The sequence below is a fragment of the Sus scrofa genome, chromosome 7, assembly GCF_054392235.1.
Source record: "Sus scrofa isolate SSC_HxYL_T2T_F1_AM1 chromosome 7, Sscrofa_HxYL_maternal_Yorkshire_Landrace_v2.0, whole genome shotgun sequence".
Classification (NCBI taxonomy): Eukaryota; Metazoa; Chordata; class Mammalia; order Artiodactyla; family Suidae; genus Sus; species Sus scrofa.
Window position 1 is genome coordinate 6,894,709 of NC_139389.1, and position 15,250 is coordinate 6,909,958.

The following is a 15,250-nucleotide window of genomic DNA, read 5'->3' on the forward strand; positions in this document are numbered from 1 at the left end:
AATTTGTCATATAAAATGTTTCATACATACAAATATGGGTGACACGAAAGTTAAACAAAATCTGCAAGGACGCATCACCCAGATTAAGAAAGAACCGGTACAATTCAAGTGCCCCTATTTTTCCCTCCATAATTTTAGCCCCAGGACTGGCTATATACTTTGAGAAACTCAATGTGAAATAAAAATGCAAGGTCCCTTATTCAAACTTATCAAGAATTTCAAGATGCTGATAGCAGAGCATTAAACCAAGCATGGGTCTTCAAAACATGGGGCCTTATGTGAACGGCACAGGATGCATGAACTTGATCCTGGAGTTCCATTCACCATTCAAACAGAGAAATCATTGCACTGAGTTTTCTATATATGAATTCCATAGTTTGGGTAGGCTTTATTACCTCTGTGCTCATTAAGCATATTCTGTTTTAGATGTTTGATTTATAAACATCCTATAGATCCAAGATGGTGCTTTTGAGATTCATCCACGTTGATTATGTGGTTGTCATTCATTGGTTTTCACTGCTTACATTGTGCCCCTTAATTGATAGAGGACAATGTATCGACACATTTCCCTATTGGGGGGCTTTTGGATTATGTCCAGTTTGCCTTGCTTGTGTCCATAAGTAACAAGGCTTCCAGGAACACTTTGGCACCTGGGCAGACGTTCCGTATATTTTAAGTATGTCTCTTGTCAAAAGCCTAGAACCGCGTCTTATTTTTATCTGGCCTGACCTTGGGTCTTGTTTCCGATGAAACTGGTCCATTGCTGTGTGATAAATTTTGAATCCTCTCTAACGTGTTATTCAATGTTTTCTGTTTGTCCTGCTTTGTCCATGCTTCCTTTTTTCCTCTTCGCCTTGATTTATATTTTAGTTTTTCTCTGCTGCTTTAATTGAATTCTCTTCTATTTTGTCCTTGAAATTGCAGCATACCCGCGTGTAAAAGTCAATCATTGTCTTAGCTCTCCAACCAAATAATGCAAAAACCATAGCATACTTTAACTCTTGCCTGCTGTCCTCCAAATTCAGAAGCTATTGTCATTGGCTGTTTTAGTTCTGTCTTATTGTTTTGCCCCACAACATAGCTATTAGTATTATTATTTTTTTATTATTTTTTTTTTTTGGCTGCCCCACAGCATATAGAGTTCCTGGGCCAGGGATCAGATCCAATCCACAGTTGGGACCTAAGTCACAGCTGCGGCAATGCCAGATCCTTAACCCATTGTGCCAGGCTGGGGATTGAACCTGCGTCCCAGCGCTCCCAAGACGCCGCTGATCCCGTTATGCCACAGCAGGAACTCCAGTAGGATTATTTTATACTGACTTGCTTATCAATGTCTCTGCTCATCCTTCTTCTTAGTGCTCAGACATGCCTTTTGGAGTTTCATTTTTTTTTTCCTCCTGAAATATAGTTTTTAGCAGTTCTTTCATTTAGAGCCTTGTGGTGGTAAACGCTTGGGTTTTATCTAAAAATGGGGGATTTTATGTGTGGTTGTTTACATACTGTTTTGTTGGCTAAACAGCTTAGGATTGACAAATACTATGTCTCAATACAGCATCCCTGGTTGTTAGACAGCGTGTTGTTTCTCCCTTTCTTCCCTGAATCGTGTTGAGCTCTTCCCTGTATTACAAGGTACATAGAGGTGCAGGTGTCTTTTTATTTCTCTTGCTTGAGATAATTTGTGTTTCTTGTCTCTGATGCTTCGCGTCTATAATCAATTCTGAAGCCATCTCTGTCGCTACCTATCCAAATAGAACCTCACCTCATTCTCTTGATTGCCTCTTTCTGGAACTCAAATTTAAAGTGCCACCTCCTCTCACTATCTCCTCTATTCCTCTTCACCTCAATTTATATTGCCAGTGTCCTGGCTCTACGAGCTATATTCTGGTTTAAGTCTGTACATTTATCTTTCTATTCACTAATTCTCTCTTTGGCTCTTTATTACTATTATTATTGCAAAACCATTCGTGATTTTTTTATCGAACCACCATAATGTTCCTTTCTGAGCTTTAGCCTGTCGTTAATAAACAAAATCCATTCAAAGCTAGAAACGAAGAGAGATATGTTTCTCTTTCCCCACATTCAACATTTGACCTGAGTCCCAAAGCAGGCTTCCTCGGGCATGGGTTGCTGGAAAATGAGCGGTCATGGAATTTGTCTTCAGTTCCACCAGTGGGTGGGGAGGGCATTCATCCCCCCATGCTGATGGTAACGCTCTTGGTTCTGCATCAAGGGGGTGCCTTTTGCCTGGTGTTAGCTTGGTTCTTTTGACTCTGCGCCCACTTTTGAACCGATAACAGGCCAGGACTGCCTGGAATCCGGCCAGCACAGAAAGGAAAAGGCAGCAGTTCTCTGGCGAGGTCTGGGTAGACCCAAAGGAGTGCTCGAAGCTGTTGAAGCAGATTCGAGGGAGATGTGGAGGTCACGTAGCCAGACGAGGTGAAGGAGGAAGAAGAAGAAGAAGACTGAGGTGGAAAAAAAGGATAAGCTGCCGACTCAGTCCTCCTGGCTTGGTGTCAGGAAATGTGTGATGGAGCCATTAAACTTAAAACCAACAGGCAGAGATTTCCTTAGAGAACACTTTATCCTCTTAGATTGTGTATGTGTGGATATATATGTGTCGCACTTATAACCTATTTCATATATATGGTATACCTATCTTAACCCTAAGCTACAGCATAACCTTCGTATCGTATGGTATTTGATGATACTATATGCTGTGAACACGGTGGAGAGGCGACTTGCTGATTACATGCCTAGCAGTCATACCAAAGGATGAATATTTCACGAGAAACATAAAGGAATTACTTTTCCAGTTTTCTCATTGGAGAAAGCAGGCTGTCGTCTGAAGAGGCAGCTTAAAGGGGCTGTTTGGAGGCTGTAAAGAGCCATCAAGTTTATTATTCATGACATACATGGAAACTTTTTAAGTAGATTATGTTCTGACATAAAGGATTCCAGTTAAGACACCAGATTGCAAGGAAAGACACCAACAGCTGCTGTGGCTTTGAAACTGTACTTACTGCTCAGTTGTTCTCAAAAATGTTTAGATCAACTTCCCTACTTTTAAACTTTCTGGAGACAAGTGGCAGGGATGTATTACAGGCCCAGGAAATGGTTTTAGAAACAATCAAAGGCTGACAGCAAAGCCAGGAAGTGTGCAGGGGACAAAAGCCTCCCCTTTGTGACCAAATGAAGCACTCACTACAAAGACCAGGGCATCATTTGAAGAAAACATGGGCAGCCAACCCAGGAAACAAAATGAAACCTTCAACCATAATGAAATCACTGCTCGGGTTACAGCAAGAAGCAGTCCCCAGAGAATCAATAAGCCATTTGGTTCCCAAAGAATATGAACCCTACTTGACAAAGAGAATTAGAGGGACTCATTTCTTGTTTGATGTTATTCTCTCTACCCACGTTTCTGCTTACCTATGGTCTAGCCATTCTTCAGTATCTAGATCAGCTCCCCTCATCCAGAAAACCTTACCTCATCAGCTCCTTTAAATTCCTTTGGCACCTTGTATGTGCCTTCATTTGTGTTCATGACCTCGAATCCTGTAGCGTGTAATTTGCGTTACTACTATACGTGCCATATAATTATGTCAGCCAGAAAACGTCAGAGATTATAAATCTTGCTATTATACCACGTCTCATTTGTTATTATAACAATTCAGTGATGCCAGTGGGAAAACATTATTTCTCTTACCTCATTGTATATTTGGCACATAGAAGATAGTAAATATGAGCTAAGTATGCTTCAATTTTTGACAAGGAAATGAAAGCCCCAAAATACTTTCAAGTTTATACAGGTAAGAAACAGTAAAATCAGGTCTCAGCATTCACCTAGATTTCCTGATTCCAGATCCAGAGTTCTTTCCATTGTCAAGCCCGCTTCTCACATCAGGGCTGACTTTCACACACATACACACACACACACACACACCCATACAGACACAACTTACCTACAAGACAGCATCTCTTACCTACAGCATTGAAATTCCACTACCGCGTGAAAGACTAATGAGAAGTGATTTCTAGGGCACCCACGGTGAGGCTCACAAGTGCATTGTTTATTGAATTTAAGTAAAAGAAATACCTACTTAACGACAATAAACATGCCACACTACCCTGTGAAGAACTTTAAGTAAAACTGTAATAAACAGAAGTCCCAATTTCCTTTCTTAAAGCTCTGCTCTGTCCTACTGAGAGAAAGCAAAGGATGACAAAATAACCCAGAGGCGACCTGAAAGGAAGTCGTATCTGCAGGAGAAAGATGCTTTGGGGCTGTGCAGCACACTGCCCCCTGTGCCCTCCCGGGAGAGTTCGGACCCCCTTCTCTGCCAAGCCCTCACACCTGCAGTGTGAACAGTTGGGGACCTTCCACGGATGTGACATTACTCTGAAGGGAACAGACAAACGAGGGACAGAGGAGGGAGCTGGTGGGACCAGAATGACCTCTCGAGTCTCTAGCCTCTGCCTCGGCACCAAAACGCTGCATTTGGGAATATTCCTGAGATCGCTCCGTGGGCTGTCACCCCACTACCATGCTAACTGAGGCAGTAGGTTTCTTTGTATCCCCAGACAGTAACACCCTAAAAAAAGCCATTGACATGTCTGTGGGTGACATATATTTTATCTAAGTGCACCCCTTGAGGCAGATCATGCTGGGAATCACACTGAGTTCCTCTAGCTATTACCCTATGCAATGAATGTTTTCTTTTCTTTTTTGTCTTTTTGCCTTTTCTAGGGCTGCTCCCACGGCATATGGAGGTTCCCAGGCTAGGGGTCTAATGGGAGCTGTCCCCACCGGCCTAGGCCAGAGCCACAGCAATGCAGGATCCGAGCTATGTCTGTGACCTACACCACAGCTCACGGCAACGCCAGATCCTTAACCCAATGAGCAAGGCCAGGGATCGAACCTGCAACCTCATGGTTCCTAGTCAGATTCACTAACCACTGAGCCACAATGAGAACTCCCTATGCAATGAATATTTTCAAAACTGGTATTTGAGACTTGATGGCTAAATTAATTAGTCCAAGGTATCACAGTCCTTGAACTAGCTGACTGGACAGAGGGGGGCACATCATGAGCAGAGCGCAAAGAACAGATGGAACCAAAGGAGTACCGCCAACCTCAAGTCCAGAGTCAGGATTTTTATTAGGTTCCCAAGCAGTGAAGTGACTACTCCCAAGGGCAGTAACGTTTTCCAGAGCAAAATAAATTAATTTAAAGTGTCTACTAAGCATTATGCTTCCTTTTAGTCTGTTTCTAAGTATTATTTCATCACTGACTGATATTAGTGAGCTTGGACATAAGCAAATAAAAAAGAATTCCAAGTTAGGAAAGCTCTAAGTTTTTATTCTAACATATAGCAAAGGAACAAGTGTCTTCTTCTTCTTTTTTTTTTTTTTTTTTTTTTTTTTTTGAAGATAAGAAGCATTTTTGGAGTAGTGTTTATTGACTCAGAGTGCAGTCACTCAGAACTTGATAGTTTCTCTAGGTCTGGTAGTAAAAGCATGTTCCAGACAAGAGTATGTTTTTAAGGAGTTCCTCTTGTGGCTCAGCAGTAATGAACCTGACTAGGATCCATGAGGACACAGGTTTGATCCCTGGCCTTGCTCAGTGGGTTAAGGATCCAGCATTGCCTTGAGCTGCGGTGTAGGTCACAGATGCGGCTGGGATCTGATGTGGCTGTGGCTGTGGTATAGGCCGGCAGCTACAGCTCCAATTCGATCCCTCGCCTGGGAATTTCCATATGCTGTGGGTGTGGCTCTAAAAAAAAAAGACCGAAAAGAATGTTTTCAATATTAATAATAAATATTATTATTAGAAAATTACTACAAGTAATGATTTATCTCAGTTTGTCTTTACAACAGCCTATGATACTCTTCCCATTTTAAAGCTCAATTTTTAATTATCTTCCATATTTAAAGTATTTAAGTTTTTTACATCTTAAGTTATTCCCATTTGAAGCTCAGCAAATTTGAGAGGCTTTCTCAAGGAGGCACAAAACTGTGACAAAGACAGTCTGCATGTAAACCAGATCTTCTCATTTTAAATCAGGTGCATCTTGGAAGGGATGGAGGCATAAATGGTTTCCGTATCTTTTAGCCCAAATCTAGCTGTTGTCACATGATAGCACCACCGACAAATAAAAATGTGATCTCGAGAGGCTCATAGGTGAAAATAATGACCAAGATTTTTTAAAATTTTATGAATGGCTGTTTATTTCAAAGGAAATCGTGACGCCATCTCATGTGTCATCACTTAAAGGTTAGAGCAAGTAGAAAGATAGGAATATTTTCTGGGCTGGTTTTGGATATAAGTATCTGATGCTCAGAGCAGGGTTTCACCGGAGCAGCGCTCTGGAAACGCGGGCCAGGTAGTTCTTTGATGTGGGGGAGGGGACTACTCTCTGCATCAGAAGATATTTTGCAGCATCCTGGTCTCGACCCCCAGATGCCAAGGGTGACAACTGAAGATGGCTCCAGCATTGCCTCCCTGGGAGTCTAAATCGGCTCCCCCTCCCCAAATTGAAAACCACAGACTTGAAGCAAGTAGAACTTTATTTTTGTTACTGTGCCTGAAAGAAGTTCTCTTTTTTCTTAATTGTAAAACGTTACTGAGAAATGTTCCAAACTTCCTTCAGATGTAGAGGAAACTCAAGGACCGACAGACCGTTCTCCCCACTGAGTGTAAGAGCGTTGCTTTCATAAATATTACTGATATGACGACCTTGTCATTGATTGTGATTTTCCTGTCCTTTGATTTCTGCCCCTGATGGGACGTTCACCCCAGATGGTGTCCTGATGACACAAAAGCATGCTCTGAATAGTAACATACTTGGAAGATATTAAATAGAAGGGAAACTTCTGTCATTCAAATATTTGTAGGTGAAATATGACAAACTCATGAAATGGGCTGAGTGAAATACCACCACACGTGCATTAAATGGGCTAAAATTAAAAAGCCTGGGAGTCCCTATTGTGGCTTAGTGGGGTACAAACCCGACTAGTATCCATAAGGATGCAGGTTTGATCCCTAGCCTTGCTCAGTGGGTTAAGGATCCAGCGTGGCTGTGGCTGTGGCATAGGCCGGCAGCTGCAACTCTGATTTGACCCCTAGTCTGGGAACGTCCATATGTCGTGGGTGTGGCCCTAAAAAGAACAAAATAATAAGTTCAAAAAAAAAAAAAAGACTGAGTGATCTACCAGGTGTTGTCAAGAACATAGAGGAACTGTAACTCTCCCATGGTTCTAGTGGGAAAGCAAAGTTGGACAAACACTTAGGAAAGTCGTTCGGCCATTTCTTAAAATGTGAAATACACATGCCTGCCATATGATGCAGCCACTCCAGTGCCAGCCATTGGCCCATGAGAAACAAACAAGCAAATGAAAATGGTGCCCCCACACAAGGACTTTTACATGCATGTCCATAGAAGCTTTATTATTACCAAAACCTGAAAACAACCCCCAATTCTGAGACACCATAGCAGAACGCTACCCGACAATAACAAATAGGGAACTATTAATAGCTGCAGTACCACGGAATCTCAAAATCATTATACTAAGTGAAAGGGGACAGTCCAAAAGTATATACATGTATGTTTCCATTGATGTAGAATTCTAGAATACAACCACTAACCTGTGCGGATGGAACAGTGTTTCCTGGAGTTGGTGTCTCCTGGAGAAGGGAAGAGGAGAGGAAATTTGAGCAGCAATGGAAAAGTCTTCATTCAAAATATTATCATGACTCTAATTGTTGGAGGCATACATCAAAACTGCCAAGATGGTAAAATTTAAAGATGTGTGGTTTATTGCATGTCAATTACAACTCAATAAAATAAAAAGGAACAAGTTATAGGAAAAGAAAAAGGTTCATCTACCTAACAGAAATTGTGGTGGAAGACAAAATGCAAACTCCAATCCTATCATGCCTCCAAAATAACTGCTGAAGACAATTTTGGTTAATTTATATGTTATATAAACACCAAATCCATGACACAGTTTGTATGCGGGAACCAGTCTAACGAGTATATCTTGCCTTTCAGGCCAGAATATATAATAACACATACATGCACGGATGCACACAAACACTTGCCACCCAATCCAATTACAAAGCAAAATTACCTGTGTTACAAATGTTTCATTCTGCCATCTTGTGCTTTCTTTATTTGAGGCTATTATTTTGCTATCATTTTCTGTGTTAAGAAATAGCTAATCTTATTTAAATAAAATGGTACTACCCTCACATTATAAACAACTATTTGAGTTGTTGTTGTAGGAATGCTTCTCCAAATGCTACAGAAGTTTTAAAATCTTGGCAATGCACAAATGAGGTACATTCTTTGTAAGGGTTGTGTTTTATGAACAGCAAGCCCAAACTCATGCAAAGTGATGTGATTTTAAATGGGCCAGACCTACAGCAGGTACACTCTAGGTGAAGTCTCATGTCCCGAATCCAAGTAAACTAGTTAAAAAAATAAATGGATATCATATTATTTGACTCACAACAAATGGACTATGTTAACAACCAAAACCGCATTTTTCTTCTCTTTCCCATATTTGGCCACTTTGGGCTTTTTTTTTTTTTTTTCCTCTTTCTGAAAAATAAAATCTATAGGAATTGAAGACGTGAGTTAGGTAAGTTGCACCTACCTTTGAACTCAGAAAATAAATGACTGCAGTTCTGTGATGCACAGTAACATTTCGGGCTTCCTTTGTTTCTCACTAACAATGGTAAATTATATATTATTATGTCGCAATGTAGACAACACGTGAATTTAGGATGACCTGACGGATGCAGATGCCAAATCAGGCTCTTTTTTCAGAAACTGAATGTTTACCACATCTGGCCAAGGCAGAAGTACATGACAACAATATGCTCAAAGGCATTTTCCCGTTTTTATTTTTCACTCGAAGATCAGTTAATATCTTGATGCAAATGATGTTATAATCCAAAACAAGGCTTAGCACTTAGGAAGTAAAATGAGACGAGAGAAACGAAACAGGTTAGAAAGAAGGAAAAGGGAAACATGATATACAAACAAACAAGAAACAGGATGAACCTCACAAAAACCCGAATTTACTTTTTTATTTTTTTGTCTTTTTGCTATTTCTTGGGCCCCTCCCGAGGTATATGGAGGTTCCCAGGCTAAGAGTCAAATCAGAGCTGTAGTTGTCAGGCCTACACCAGAGCCACAGCCATGCGGGATCCCAGCCGCGTCTGCAACCTACACCACAGCTCACGGCAACGCCAGATCGTTAACCCACTGAGCAAGGGCAGGGACTGAACCCGCAACCTCATGGTTCCTAGTCGGATTCGTTAACCACTGTGCCACGACGGGAACTGCAAAAACCTGGATTTAAAAAGCGCCTATTCCAGGTGCAAGTAGACAAAATGAAGGCAGGGACACAAACATCAAGAGAAGATTCTCGAACATCTGTACAGAAACTTACCTTAATCACTTTTTTAAAAGGAGGTGATGACAGCCAAAGTAAAAAGCACACTGTGATGTAAACACAGACACACAGACACACACATGGTGAAACAAGAGCGGAAGTTTTCTTTGTAACTTTCTAGGTCTTGGCCAAGCTATTTAATTCTACTCTGTTTGACTCTCCTGTGAAAGGGGAATAATACAATAAAACCAAAGGACTGTTACTATGAATTAAATGAGATAATGCCAATTTAGCCCTTAACACAGAACAAGGAACATTGTAAGTACAACGAATTTCAGAGAGTGCTATCAACTCTTTGAGGCAGCGTAATGGGGTAAAAACTAATGTAATGGAGAAACATATCAGTGATAACAAAGTATGGGTGCTCTACACCTACTCGACAATATTTACAAAAAGCGGTAGTAATCACGGCAGGGAAGCTGAGAAAACGGCTCTAAATAATCCGTGATAACATACTTGATCCAAATGAGGAAGAGTAGCGATATTAGATGAAACGGAAGGGACCTGAAATGAAATGAAAGCCTAGTTTCCCGTGTTGAAAGTCAAATACAGATTCAGAGAGGGCTCAGGATCCCCCCCCCCCCGCCCACGACCCCCGCAAGGATAATTCCAAAAGAAAGACCTCACTGCGTGGCCACCTGTTTAAACCTGGAAAATTCAAACAAACAAACAAACAAAACCCATATTTTAATCAGCTGCAAATAAGGGAAAGACTTGGGGGAAAAAAAAAAAGTAGCATGAAATTCAATCTCTGAAATTTGTGAAAAGAGAGGCAAGAGACGAGCTACCCCCACAAATTCGGTCACCGAGGAGGAGCCTCGCGTCGAGGGCAAATGGATATTTTCTTTCTAAACGTAGTAGGAAACGGTGACAAAGAGTCACAGAACTTTAAATGCTTCCGTAAATCAGACTAAACTATTCGGGGGATGCAAAGAACTACCACCCCAGCCTTCCTTCTTCTCTTGACCATGGCAAGCCCGCTCCCCATGCAGAGCCTTGAACCTGTTCTTCTCAAAGAAGAGCTTGACTCCCCATCACCCAAGTCTCAAGGCAAGGTCTCCTCTCCCCGAGAGAGCTGATGGTCCCCCAAACTAAAGTGCCCCCTGCTTTATCATATGCATCCCTTTTCTTTTTCTCGTAGCACTTATTTGAAAGTCCTTGCTATTTTATTCATTTATTACTTTGTTATTATTATTTTTAAAAACTTAGTTTTTTCAAGCAGTTTTAGGTTCACACCAAAATTCAGAAGAAGGTACCGAGATTTCCTATAGAATCTCTACCCTAATACAACCACAGCCCCCTCTCCGTCGTGAATATCTCTTCAGAGTGGACCATTAGTTATAGCTAATGAATCCACATCGACCCTTTATTACCGTTTAATTATTTATACTTTTATCTGCTATATCACATGCCCTTAGAATATTAGATTTATGGAAGTGAAAGCCTTATCTGTCAGGCTCACCAAACCAAAATCAATACCCCCAAATTGTAGGTTTTTAGTCCATATGTATTCAAAAACTGAATTAGGAGTTCCCATCCGTGGCTCGGTAGTTAATGAATTTGACTAGGAGCCATGAGGTTGTGGGTTCAATCCCTGGCCTTGCTCAGTGGGTTAAGGATCCGGCGTTGCCGTGAGCTGTGGTATAGGTTGCAGACTTGGCTCCCGCATTGCTTGGCTGTGGTGTAGGCCGGTGACTACAGCTCTGGTTAGACCCCTAGCCTGGGAACCTCCATGTGCCAAGGGAGCGGCCCTAGAAAAAGCAAAAAGACAAAAACAAAACAAAACAAAAAACTGAAAATACAAAAAAAAACTGATTTCTCTTCTTCATTTATTCCTTGACTCCACAAAATCCCTTTGGCTTCTCCCTTCACTCTTCTTTTCCTGGACTATTATAATCTCTCATGACCCTTCTAATTTTTTTTTTTCTTTTTAAGGCTGCACCTCGAGCATGTGGAATTTCCCAGGCGAGGGGCTGAACCAGAGCTACAGCTGCCCAGCCTACGCTACAGCCACAGCCACCCCAGATCCGAGCCGTGTCTGTGACCTAGACCACAGCTCACCCGGCAACGCCACAATCAACCTGTAGAGCAAGGCCAGGGATTGAACGTGCGTCCTCACGGATGCCAGTCAGGTTCGTTACTGCTGAGCCATGATGGGAACTCCTGTTCTAATTTTCTATTGGGATTTCATTCATTGGGCCTCGCTCCATACTACTAATGGACAATATTTTTTAAGGGAAAGTATAATCATACTCTTTTTTTTTTTTTTTTTTTTTTTGTCTTTTTGACTTTTCTAGGGCCACACCCATGGCACATGGAGGTTCCCAGGCTAGGGGTCCAATCGGAGCTGTCCCTGCCGGCCTAGGCCAGAGCCACAGCAATGCAGGATCCGAGCCACATCTGCGACCTACACCACAGCTCATGGCAACGCCAGATCCTTAACCCACTGAGCAAGGCCAGGGATTGAACCCACAACCTCCTGGTTCCTAGTCGGATTCGTTACCCACTGCGCCACGACAGGAACTCCTAATCATACTCTTTTCTTACTAGCACTGACATGTGTATGGGGGGATGTGATTATTTCCAATTATTTCCTTTCTTGCTTTTTTTTTTTTTTTTTTTTGCTTTTTAGGGCTGCCCCTGTGGCATATAGCAGTTCCCAGGGTAGGGGTCTAATCGGAGGTGCAGCTGCCAGGCTATGCCACAACCACAATAAAGAGGGATCCAAGCCATGTCTGTGACCTACACCACAGTTCACAGCAACGCCAGATCCTCAGAGTTTCACCCCTATCTTCACTGACACTAGTCGATTCTTTCTTTCTTTCTTTTTTTTTTTTTTTTTTTGTCTTTTTGCCATTTCTTGGGCTGCTCCCTCAGCATATGGAGGTTCCCAGGCTAGGGGTCCAATCGGAGCTGTTGCTTCTGGCCTACACCAGAGCCACAGCAACGAGGGATCCGAGCAGCGTCTGCAACCTACACCACAGCTCACGGCAATGCCAGATCCTTAACCCACTGAGTAAGGCCAGGGATCGAACCTGCAACCTCATGGTTCCTCGTCGGATTTGTTAACCACTGAGCCATGATGGGAACCCCCTGACACTAGTCGATTCTTAACCCACTGAGCCACAGTGGGAACTCCTACTTTCTTTCTTGAGGATCCACCAAATTTATAGCAAGGACAAAAAACGGTATAGCCGAACCTTAACAAAGGGATCAGAGGTGGCAATAAATATGAGATCAACACAGTCTAAGATAATTTGTTTTATCCTGGACTCTTTCTGAGCCCACCAGTCAATAGGAGGATTTCCTCCCCAAATCCTCTAAAGAACCCTTGAATTATGAAGGTAGACGTGAGCAAAGAACAGAGAAACATGCATCATTAATCTTGGCTGACCGATGTTTTAGGAGCCTAAAAAAATCAGAACTATCAACTTGATAGCTTTCTCTAACTTCCTCTTATGGTCTCAAAGCTGCCTACACAAACCTAAACAGAAGATCACTGGGTTCAACTTCTGGGGTTCTCCAAATTTGGGGTCTCTTAAGTATTCCCCTGATGCATTCTCCAACTTCTGATTTTACACGTGCTGTGTGGGCTCAGCGGGAATTGGATAGTTTTCTCATTTTTGTAAAAAAAAAAAAAAAAAGGATAATTCTTATCAAGCATCTCAAATATCTAGGAGGCAGAAAAGATGTTTTCTGGGCTCTGTTCTTCAGGGGGCTCAGATAAATCATCACCGACTATAGATACCCATCATGTTTTCAGAGATTTCCAATAAGGAAGGTAAGGCACAGCCCCGCCCCCCATAGAAGCCTCAAGTTCTGTCAGTTCTGTCTAGAATTTCTCCACATTGACACCTTGACTGACTAATCCTTCTAGGGGGTGGAGGGGCCATCCTGTGCATTGTAGGATGTTTATCACATCCTTCACCTCTAGGTGCGATAGCACCCCCTGCTCCTCAGTTGTGACAACCAGAAACACTCCAGATGTGGCCAGCTGTCCCCTGGGAGGCAAAACAGCCCCAGTCGAGAACCACTAGCATAAGCTCTTCAGTGTAGTAACCCTGAGGAGTCGTTGGGAAGTCTGGAGTGGCAACCATTTGTACATTCAAAGCAAACACATACCTACTTTCTAGCCTTGTGCTTCTCGACATGGTAGCCACTGGACACACGTAGCTACAGAGCGCTTGAAATGGGATTCGTCAGAACTGAGTTGTGCTGGGAGCATGAAACACATATGAAATTTCAAAGATGTGGACATAAAAAGTAAAATATATCATTAAAAATTTTATATTGATCACATGTGGAAATGAAAATATTTTAAAGACAGGAGGAGGGTGAATAAAATATGGCATTAAAGTCAATTTCCACTTCCTACTTTTTAAATGTAGCTCTTGGAGAATTTGAAATGATGTATATATGGCTTCCATTCTATTTCTGTTTGGATGGTGCTGTACTAGGAAGCCAAAGAGCATTGCATGCGAAGGACTTTGGCTCCTCATTAAGCCAGCAATATTTAAAGAATGTCCGTGGTGTGTGCCTAAGATTGTATTAGTTGCTTTTGGCTGTGTCTATCTGAGGTGAGTTTGTTTATGTCAAGGGCTGGCATCTCATCTCGCAGATAGAAAGTACGAACTAAAGAGATAAGTCACCTAAAATCATTTTTCCAATGGTAATGCCAGAACTAATTAAATGCAACCTATTATTCCCCATCCTCAAATAGTTCTTTGTCCTTAGAAAAATAGTATATTCCTTCTTCAATAATTATTATAGAGATAAAAATCAAATTCCAAAGAAAACAATTTCCAGACACCTTAAGACAATAAAGCCAGCATTTGTTTGAAGAGAAAACAAAAACAAGATGGGAGACTCAAAAGGCATTACTTTGTATAATAATTTAATTAATAGCATGTTGAGAAAAGAAAAACATTTTCCTTTACGTTTTCCATCACTTTTGACTTCCTTTTGTGGAGACCTAAGCGGTCTGTTGTGGTTGGTGCAGGTCTCTTGCTTTTTTCATGCATATGCTGGGTTTGCATAGCATGCTATGATGCCTTATGGGCACTCACTTAAGATCAACTGAGTTAATTTGCCTTCTTAACCTGGGTTTAAGGATTTCATGGGCACTAAACTTAAGATCAGCTGAGTTGATTTGCTAGTTTAACTCTGAAAATTAGAAGCATAGTTGCCCGATTTTCTAAGCCTAATCGTAATCATGGTCATTTGACTCTGCAGCAGTCCCAAATCTGTCTACTCTTCCCCTGTTAGAAGGAGACCCAAAGGAGAGGAAACATTTCACAAATGTTTTACCTGTGAGCAAGAAGCACAGGTGGCAGCTTTTGCTAAAACTAGTAAGTTACGTTGGAGTAGCCAAGGTCCAACATTTTTCTAGCCAAGAGCATAAACTCTGCTAAAAGGCTTATTACTCTTTCTGTTATATCACTTCACAGCACCCAGAGTATCTGAGAAACATTGCATGCCTTTGAAAAATTGAAGATGACACCCTGAGTCAAGAAATATGCAACTGAGATCAGCAGAAAGCAAGACTTGCAAGGGAAGGCTCATTTCAGAAGACGAGAGAATTCAGAAGCCCCCTAGCACTTTGAGAGCGTCTCTGTATATCCACCAGACGGTGTGATTTGAGGAGAAAGCAAGACTACCAGCATAGCTACATATTTATGTACTTTCATTTATTTATTTGCTTTACCATTTAAAAAAAACAAAAACAAAAAAAAAACACACATGTATCAGGCACTGTGTTAAATGCCCTGGGTTTCCTGGTGAAAGGAAG